This window comes from Etheostoma cragini, chromosome 2 (assembly GCF_013103735.1).
Source record: "Etheostoma cragini isolate CJK2018 chromosome 2, CSU_Ecrag_1.0, whole genome shotgun sequence".
NCBI lineage: Eukaryota > Metazoa > Chordata > Actinopteri > Perciformes > Percidae > Etheostoma > Etheostoma cragini.
This window is the reverse complement of record NC_048408.1, coordinates 4544794-4555217: the sequence shown is the minus strand read 5'-3', so window position 1 is coordinate 4555217 and position 10424 is coordinate 4544794. Positions and strand designations below refer to the sequence as shown.

Genomic DNA, 10424 nt, shown 5'->3' with positions numbered 1-10424 from the left:
GACGTTTGTTACCTTAAAAGTCTAATTTCGCATCCAGCCCGATCAAGTGTCTCGGGTATATTTGAATTTATACACACTGTATATATCTTGTAAGGGCAACTGATTCGACTGCCAATCTCGCACTCGAATCGTCGCAGCATCTGAAAATGTGATTGTGAAATAAAGGATCATTCCATTTGGGCTATATAGGGTTGCTAAATGTGAGGAAATTCTTTTATGTAACAGTACATTCCTTGGTTTCCTGCATATAATCATTACAAACCCATTCGGATATAACTATTAGCATATGATATCAGCCTATTAACATTATTGTTTACAACAATAGAAGTAAAGGTCCACATGTGGACAAAAATCCGAAGCACTGGCCCATTTCAGGCACTGATTACATTGGCTCGTAAGGCTCGTAAAGTAAAATCTGGATTTGTTTTATTAAACAAGGTTGGGATTTTCTGCTTATGAAGTAAACTTGAAAAGTGACGATTGTGTTTTTTCTTAATTCAAAAGTTACATAGCCTCACTCTAAAATTGTCTTATCTAGAGTAGATGTTAACTTTTAGGACGAATGTAAAGTCATGCAGATTAACAGATGATTTGACTAATGAAGAGCAGAAAAGGGCATTTAAGGCCATTCAAAGTACAGTGTAATTAATAGCTGGCAAGTTGCATGCCCAGCCGTACTGTTGGGAGGAGCCTACCTATTACACTAATTTGACGGACAGGTTTTGGATGGGGTTTGGTCCACGGAGAGTCGCTGCTCACCAGTCCAGTCAGTCACCTTCATAGAGTCTGACACCAGACTGCTTTCCTCTAATTCAAACTTCACATCCAATCACTTTTCATTTTCTCATAAATCCTGTTAGATCCCGCCTCTCTCCCTGTACTCCTATTAGGTGATTGTGTTTTAATTTGGAGCAGCGAATGAGCTATTAGTAGTCGCTGACACGTTACCCATGTAATGCTGGAAAGGAGCAGGGCAGCTGTGACAGTTCATCCTCATTCACTCACTCACTCAGTGAACCACGTTCAGCGTGCACTTGCTAACAAAATTAAATGCACTTACATTTGGAATTGACATCAGCCATGCTGCCCAAGTGCGACTCTTCACAGAGTCACAGAGAGACACAACACTCTCAGTGACTCACAACACTCTGATGGTAGGTTTGAAAGTTAGACGTGTTCCAACACTGCTGATCACATATTCACAAGGTGGCTCAGAGAGTGAGAAGAAAAGGACAGGAGGTGGAAAATGCAGACTGCTTTTTTTTTTTCCTTTTGAGGAGAGACACAGAACTTTAGTTAATTGCGGTTCCAGGAGTTGTCAGCGCATTATCAGTGCCTGCTCGGCATGGGGGTTGACTGTCAGCTAGATCAGAAACCGTATCAGGGAGATAAGAAGTGAGAAGAGGATACAGGCCAAAGAAGAAGAAGAGAGAAAGAGAGAAAGAGAGAGAGAGTTGGAGAGCTCAAAAAAGGGAAAACAAGAAGAAGAAGGCAAAGGAAACAAGGGTGGGAGAAGGAGAAAATGACCATGAAGAGGGTAAAATAAAAGATATTTTAATTTTGTCTTATCTGTAAAAGTGGAGATATGTTATCTTCTTCACTCATCACCAAACTGCTTCTGATTATCAGAGCCATTTGACTGGTTGCCAGCCAGCCAACGTCAGCAATGACAAAAAATAAATAATAGAATGAAAGTAAAACCTCTCTATTGGCCTCTTTTATGTCTGTTTAAGTTTCCTTTCGCAAACCTCCCCTCGTCTGCACAGTCCCAGTAGTATCATCTTTTTGACTTTTAACATTTACAGTACATTTTCCATCTTCCACACTATCTCTGTTGAAACTTGCCCTCTATTTCTCTCTCCTGCATAATTTCTCTGTTTAATAGAAAAGTTATGTGTTGCTTTCATCTGGTTCCCATTTTTTCACCTTTCCGTGCTGTTTGTGCCTTTTCCTCTCCATCATTTCAACTCTCTTACTTTATATTATTCTCTTCTGCCTCTTTGTATATATTTTCTCCCTTTGCTGCACTTTGCTTGTACTACTCCAATCAAATTCTGATCACATCTTTAAATCAAAGATGCCAACCCTCCAGGAGGCACTACTTTCATGTGATGAAACTTGCTTATAATCCTTTCAAAGCTGCAAAGCCAAGGCTGAATATTAACACTCCACATTATGACCTTCTACTTACACAACACTTCTTTGTCAGTTTTCTGACTAGAAAAGTACTCGCTGTTCTTAGTTTACCAACTACAAGCTGCAAAGCTAAAAGCACTTGCATTAACATTTCCACATGGGGTCAACAGTAGACGATGTTACAGCGAACAGGACTCAATGTCAACGTGATAAAAGTGCTGCGTGTTTACACTTTAGCACATACCGGTATTTAACACGTTGCAGTGTCTCCTTTCTCTAGTCTTGTCCATAGTTTGTAGTTCTATAAATTTAAAGTTAGTTAACTGGTGATTTTTGTTGTTTGTGTTTTTCACCTGCTACCTAGGTTGCACCTGGCTGTTGATTCGGTATAATAGCGATTGTTGATCGCCCTCCCTCACGTTTGTATGTTAGGTGCATTATTTACATGCTGAAGTAGTTATACTGTCTTAAGATAATGTAATTAATGGTGGGTTTATTGTTATGATTGGCTAGATTTAACTCATATGCATTGTGTTAGCCTTTACAATGCTGTTTATTTCTTTGCAAAACCACACACACACACACACCATGTTTTTACTGTTGCTTTATCTTAACAAACCATCAAAAGAGAGAAGTTGTCTCCGTCCGCAGACTGATCTCATGAAATGGCATGTGTATGAAGAGCAGAAGCAGTCTAGTCTAGTCTAGTTACAGGAGCAGCCATCTACCACTAGGCCCTGGGGCAGCCAGCTACAACCAGGCCCAGCGGCAGCCATCTACCACCAGGCCCAGGAACAGCCATCTACCACCAGGCCCAGGAACAGTAAGCTAGCACCAGGCCCAGAGGCAGCCAGCTAGCAGCCGGCCCAGGGGCAGCCATTTGACACCAGGGCCAGGATCAGCCAGCTAGCACCAGGGCCAGGAACAGCCAGTTAGCAACAGGCCCAGGAGCAGCCATCTACCACCAGGCCCAGGGGCATATGCCGCATTTTGCATTTTTTTCTATCAAGAAATCTCTGGACTTCTTGTCCACGGAGATTTCAACCGTTTCATTACCGAGTCACTACTAAACATAATATATTTTGGGATTGGCAACATGGTTTCAGGGCTAATAGGACAACTTCACATGCAATCATTCAATTTGTAGAAGAAATGTAAACAGCAACCGAGCAAAAAACATATGCAGTGGGAATAATCTTGGATCATAATAAGGCATTTGATACAGTAGACCAACATTTATTGATCATAAAATTACACAAATATGGAATTAGGGGGACTGCACTTTCATGTTTAAATAACTACTTACGTAATAGAACACAACATGTTGAATTGCAAAACCATAAATCAAAGGTAAAGAAAATCCCCTTTGGGGTCCCCCAGGGGTCAGTGTTAGGAGCATTATTGTTTAACTTGTATATAAATAATGTACGATAGCTGTCAAAAACTAAATTTTACATTTTTGGTAATCATGCCACAACTCTACACAAAGAAATTATGATAAATGATACTGAAATTGAAAGAGTAAAAGAATTCAAATTTCTGGGAGTCATCATCGATGAAACGTTATGTTGGAAGCCACATATACACTTCATTAAAAGTAAAATTACCAAATCAATTGCTATACTGTATAAAAACAATTATTTATTAAATCAACGGTCATTGTACACGTTGTACTGTTTCTTGATACTGCCATACATTACTTACTGTTTGGAAGTATGCGGAAACACTTAAATAATGAACACTGAGCTTGTATTCATTCTTCAAAAGAGAGCCTAAAGAATTGTAAATAAAACCACTTATAGAGCACCAACTAATCCACTGTTTATTAAATTAAAAGCACTAAAATTCAGAGATATTGTTGACTTTAAAACTGCAAAAAAGAATTATTATAAGCTATTGAATAGTATCCAAGGGCTGTTTCAAATAAGAGGGAGCAAACATCACTTAAGACAAACATTTAATTTTTTTTTTAAATCATAAGAACAAATGCTAAATATCACTTCATCACAACCAAAAGACGTTATGGAACAAATGCAGTGAAGAGATGAAATCATGTACAACAATGAGCAATTTCCAGAGATTAATTAAAATGAACACATTAAAGAGATTTGAAAAGGATTTAAAGTTATAGTATTGCATAATGACTGTATGGTTCCTTGGGATCTACATACTAATATATCTATATACTAACATATCTATATAATAAGTGTAGTATGGATGTATTATTATTTAATCTGCTATGGATAGATGGTAAAAAAAGAAGAAGAAAGGGAAGAAAATGTGTGTAGGTACCTATGCACCTATGTCTATGATGTCTAAATAAGTGAAGCATAAGATTTTGTATAAAAGAAAGGATAAAAGTAGAGAAAGAGGGTTGGACCTGATAAGTTGTGTGTGAACTCCTTTTTGAAATTTTTTGTTTGAATTACTTTCACTCATTTTGGAAGATTGTGCTGAGAAGTAAATCACCTTATTTATCTGTCATTTTAATTATATATACAGTATGTATGCATAAATGTACGTGAATGTATTTTTTATTTTAATGTTTTACATATTCAAATAAACTAATACTACTACTATGCCGTGCCAATTCGTATGCCAATTTTTTACGTGTTATCAAGACACATCAAGACTCACTTTTTAGCGTGTTTATCAACGCCGTTTGGCCTCCATTGACTAACATTACCTCACGATTGAGTGTTACAGTTTTTTCTGAATGCTTAAACCCTAACCGTGATTATCATAGCACAATTTCTAAAACTGTTAAAACTTATGGCAAAACCACTTACTGAGTTTGCAAAACTAAAAGCAAAAACATTGCTTTGCACTAGGTTTGAAATTTTGTGACAAACACTTAGCAAAACTGTAGGTACAATCCACTGCACAGCACTGTTTTTGCAGAACTGTAAACACAATGTTTTACACTCATTTTCCAAACAATCAACACACTCCTACCAAAACTAAACACATGTAAGGCTATTATGTACAGTATTTTGCCAACTGTCTGGCACAATGTCACATGTGAAAACTGTTTTAGATAATTAGTTCACTTTGCAATCAGCCTAAGCACTATGAACGAGTCACATGTGAGCTGTCCATGTGAAGTACAACAGAGGGAGCAGGAAGAGTGAGAACAGAAAGAATTAGAGGAGGCAGAGGAAGAGGACTCGGAGGTGAAGAAGTCGGAGGAAGAGAAGGAGAAAGAGGATGCGGAGGTGAAGAAGCAAGAAGGAGAGGATGACAAGGACAAGGAGGTGAAGTTAGAGGAAGAGGAGGATGGGGAGGGGGAAGAGGAAGGGTAAAAAGAGTAAGAAATAGAAATACTGATGACATCAGAGCTACAACAGTGGACCATGGAATGACCCTGAGGGAATCTGGCCAAAGGGTTCAGCCTGACTTGAGCCGCTACACTCTAGCAAGCATCATAAGGACATTTGGATGTGAATGGATATTTAGTACAGTCACTTTGCACTAAGTTTTGTAGCACTGCCATGATCTAATGAGAAACACAACAATACCATACATGTAAAAATACTGAAATTTTTACTTTAAAGAATTGCTAAACGTCCAGATGTCTGGGCCAGAGGAAGAATGTTCACTGCAGAACAAGAGACCCATATAGTCAATAAGGTGATTGCAAATAATTCCATAAGGCTACCAGAAATACAGCATGGCATAACTGAGGATGACACCACTTTCCAAAACATGCACAATGTGAGCATTTCTGTAGTATTTTCTGTACTTTCCCGCAACAGAATCCGAATATAACAAATCTACAGAGTCTCTTTTGAAAGAAACAGTGAGCATGTAAAACAACAGCGATATGACTAAGTGAAGGTAAGCTGTAGTATCATTGGTACTGGATCTGGAAGTGCATACTGTAGGGATGTGTATGGGCCTGCTGTGCTGCATTTGTTTTGTCTTGTCCAGAGAGTATTGGAGCAAGAGGCAGAGGCCATGGGTCATGAGCTGCTTTTTGTGGATGAGGCAAGTTTTAACCTCACTAAAACAAGAAGACGTAGCAGGAACATCATTGGACGCCGTGCCATGGCCCAGGACAATGGTGGTAACATAACTATGTGTGCAGCTAGAAGTCAAACTGGTGTTGTTCACCATCAAGCAACCCTAGGCCCATATAACACTGCACACATGATAACATTCCTAGACACTTACATGACATACTCACTAATGTTTAAAGACCAGAGCAGACCAAATAAATCATCATATAAGACAATGTTATTGTCCAGAGGGCGGCTTTGATCCGCAACTAGTTCACAGATCACCCACTAATCACTGTTCTCAACCTCCCTGCAAGCTCTCCATTCTTGAATCTAACTGAAGAGTTCTTCTCTGCCTGTTGCTGGAAGGTCTAAGACCGCCATCCCAATCAACACACAGCCCTTTTACAGGCAATGGAGGAGGCATGTTGGATTATTGACCAGGCATCCCGTCAGGGCTAGATACAACATTCCGGAAGTTAAACAGTGACGAAAACAAGTATTTGAACACCCTGCTATTTTGCAAGTTCTCCCACTTAGAAATCATGGAGGGGTCTGAAATTGTCATCGTAGGTGTATGTCCACTGTGAGAGACATAATCTAAAAAGAAATCCAGAAAACCATTTATTTGTATGACACAGCTGCAAATAAGTATTTGAACACCTGTCTATCAGCTACAATTCTGACCCTCAAAGACCTGTTAGTCTGCCTTCAAAATGTCCACCTCCACTCCATTTATTATCCTAAATTAGATGCACCTGTTTGAGGTTGTTAGCTGCATAAAGACACCTCTCCACCCCATATAATCAGTAAGAATCCAACTACTAACATGGCCAAGACCAAAGAGCTGTCTAAAGAAACTAGAGACACAATTTTACACCTCCACAAGGATGGAAAGGGCTACGGGGAAATTGCCAAGCAGCTTGTAGAAAAAAGGTCCACTGTTGGAGCAATCATTAGAAAATGGAAGAAGCTAAACATGACTGTCAATCTCCCTCGGACTGGGGCTCCGTGCAAGATCTCACCTCGTGGGGTCTCAATGATCATAACAAAGGTGAAAAATCAGCCCAGAACTACACGGGAGGAGCTGGTCAATGACCTGAAAAGAGCTGGGACCACCGTTTCCAAGGTTACTGTTGGTAATACACTAAGACGTCATGGTTTGAAATCATGCATGGCACGGAAGGTTCCCCTGCTTAAACCAGCACATGTCAAGGCCCGTCTTAAGTTTGCCAAAGACCATTTGGATGATCCAGAGGAGTCATGGGAAAAAGTCATGTGGTCAGATGAGACCAAAATAGAACTTTTTGGTCATAATTCCACTAACCGTGTTTGGAGGAAGAAGAATGATAAGTACCATCCCAAGAACACCATTCCTACTGTGAAGCATGGGGGTGGTATCATTATGCTTTGGGGGTGTTTTTCTGCACATGGGACAGGGCGACTGCACTGTATTAAGGAGAGGATGACCGGGGCCATGTATTGAGAGATTTTGGGGAACAACCTCCTTCCCTCAGTTAGAGCATTGAAGATGGGTTGAGGCTGGGTCTTCCAACATGACAATGACCCAAAGCACACAGCCAGGATAACCAAGGAGTGGCTCTGGAAGAAGCAGATCAAGGTTCTGGCGTGGTCTAGCCAGTCTCCAGACCTAAACCTAATAGAGAATCTTTGGAGGGAGCTCAAACTCTGTGTTTCTCAGCAACAGCCCAGAAACCTGACTGATCTAGAGAAGATCTGTGTGGAGGAGTGGGCCAAAATCCCTTCTGCAGTGTGTGCAAACCTGGTGAAAACTACAGGAAACGTTTGACCTCTGGAAGGGCAAATAAAGGCTACTGTACCAAATATTAACATTGATTTTCTCAGGTGTTCAAATACTTATTTGCAGCTGTATCATACAAATAAATAGTTAAAAAATCATCCATTGTGATTTATGGATACGTTTTTTTTAGATTGTGTCTCTCACAGCGGACATGCACCCACGATGTCAGTTTCAGACCCCTCCATGATTTCTAAGTGGGAGGACTTGCAAAATAGCAGGGTGTTCAAATACTGGTTTTCCTCACTATATATATATATATATATATATATATATATATATATATATATATATATATATATATATACATATGTGTGTTATATAGGTTACATATCACATTGATTTTCATTCATCAGCTTTCAATCAATAACTTTGGCTTTGTGATATTACATCAACAATTAGTTGCAGTTGCCAATATTGCATTTTTAGGTGTTTGAAGGTCTGAGGTGTGAGTCCTTGGAGAGGAACTGTTCATTTTCAGTGACTCCTCTTCCCATTGACTCTAATTTCTACTTTTACAGTTCACTTTGCCTTTTCTCTTTTGTTCTTCAATATTTAATGAATGTCCTTTGTCCTGATTGTGGATGTGTTCTTAAAGGGAGACAAAGGTCTGTTATGTGTGTTGTGCTGTCTCATGTCCGCCTAGAAAACTACAAGTCTTTCAACGTGTCCAACATGCCACCGCCAGTCAAAGTCTACTATTGCAAAGCGCACGCAGTGCTTTACAGCGCATCACAGGCAAATACTCATCTAATAGGGTACTGATATACATTAAACGAGGTGGATTATCATTTTGAAGTGGTGTGAAAACAAAGATCCGACCTACAATTTATCAAGGTTGATAATGAACATGACAGCCATTGTCGTTGTACCACTAGTTCATGTGGGGGGATTTTTAGCTCCTCTGTTGTGAAACTTTGTCACTGGATGTATAACCCCACAATCCATCAGATTTTCATCAGATTGTTTGGGGACCCCCTAGAGTATCAGGGCCCTGGGTACCTGTCCACTTTGCCCTTGCCGTAATCCATCTATGGGCCCTGGATACACCAGCGTGTCCTTCTTGGCTACTAGAAACTAAGTGGAAGAGGGGTGGGTGAGTTACCGCCACGGAAGGTTTGTACCATGTGGACGCGCCAACAATCTTAGAATTCCTCATGGGGGGGACAGAAACTACTTCTACAGTTTTAAAATGCAAGCGTAGTCTCTGATTGATGGCTTGCTTGTTTGTGTAAGGAATCCTATTTTGAAAACAAAGCTTATTGAATTATCTCTACCTATTTTGCCTGTCAACATGATACATTTTTAACCAGTTTACTACTATGACATACGTAGATGCATGTACACATGCAACACGCAACCTGTCGGCAGCATGTATAGATTCAATTTCCATGGAGATTGATTAAAGGCATTCTGGTAAATGGGAGACATCATTAAAGTAGACATGACAGGTTGTGGGGAAGTGGGTACTCCCCAGAAGGATAACAGGGAACATATTAAACAGCACATCACATTCTATCACATTTCCCTGCAGCCTAATAGCACATACGTGTGTTAGCCCTTTGCTTTTGTCATGAGCCTGTATTTGTTTTAGATTTCACTGTAAAATGTCTAAATTCCCTGCCTTCTAGTCACACAGGATATCAAATTTTTGTCCTTGATGCAGCAATGCCAGGGTCACTACTATGTTAAAGTTCAGCTGCAACACATATTAACAAATAACAAATTAGTGTCTTAGGTTATTATGCAAGATACCTGTTTCAATTCACAACTACTGACCATGTATGGGCATCGGAGTAGCATATGGTCATATGGTTTTTCTGTAAATTATTGGTATTTTCCAGCAAAAGGGGCAATTAGGGCATATTGGTAAAGTCGTCACTTTGAAATGCACTTTGTTGTGCTGATTGATCTGCTTAGTGATAGCGGTAGAATTAATTGAGTCAGCGGAGATAAATGGCCGTGCAGTGATCATCCAGTGACTTCTCAGCCATTGATTTGTCCCCTATCTTGGCGGAAAAGATGCTGTTAGTGGAGGACAGGGTGGCAGTTGTTATTCAGACCAAAGCCACTTAGTGTTGCCTATTTCTTTTGCTTCAGCAAATTAAACCATTAGCAGTTTAATTATCAAACATAATTAACATCAGGGACAGTTAGCATACAGTGGCTTGAGGAAGTGTACACACCCATGCTAAAATATATTAAAAAGAGGAATAAAAAAACATCTTTTGGAAGTTGCTCTTATTGCCTTAATTAAAAACATTTAGGAAAATCCAACCTTTATGACACCAATTTCCTTTGTGAAAGAATAATGTATTGTATATAAATTAATGTTCTTCCTTAAAATACAAGTAAACCCCCCTTATGTTAAATTCCCATAGAGGCCGGATTTGTTATTTTTAAAGGCTATTTATTTCATGGATTAGGATACTATGCATATTGATAAAGTTCCCTTGGCCTTTGCAATTAAA

The 10424-nt window shown here is 39.5% G+C and overlaps 1 protein-coding gene across 1 annotated transcript in view; it reads right to left on the bottom strand.

Moving 5' to 3' along the window:
- Positions 1–1422: 1422 nt before the first annotated feature.
- Positions 1423–10424, bottom strand: part of c2h4orf33 (chromosome 2 C4orf33 homolog) — a 20746-nt gene continuing 11744 nt past the window's right edge. Inside the window, exon 7 of the mRNA XM_034897849.1 lies at positions 1423–1454. The gene's annotated coding sequence lies outside the window, so the exon portion shown is untranslated. The remainder of the gene's footprint in view (positions 1455–10424) is intronic.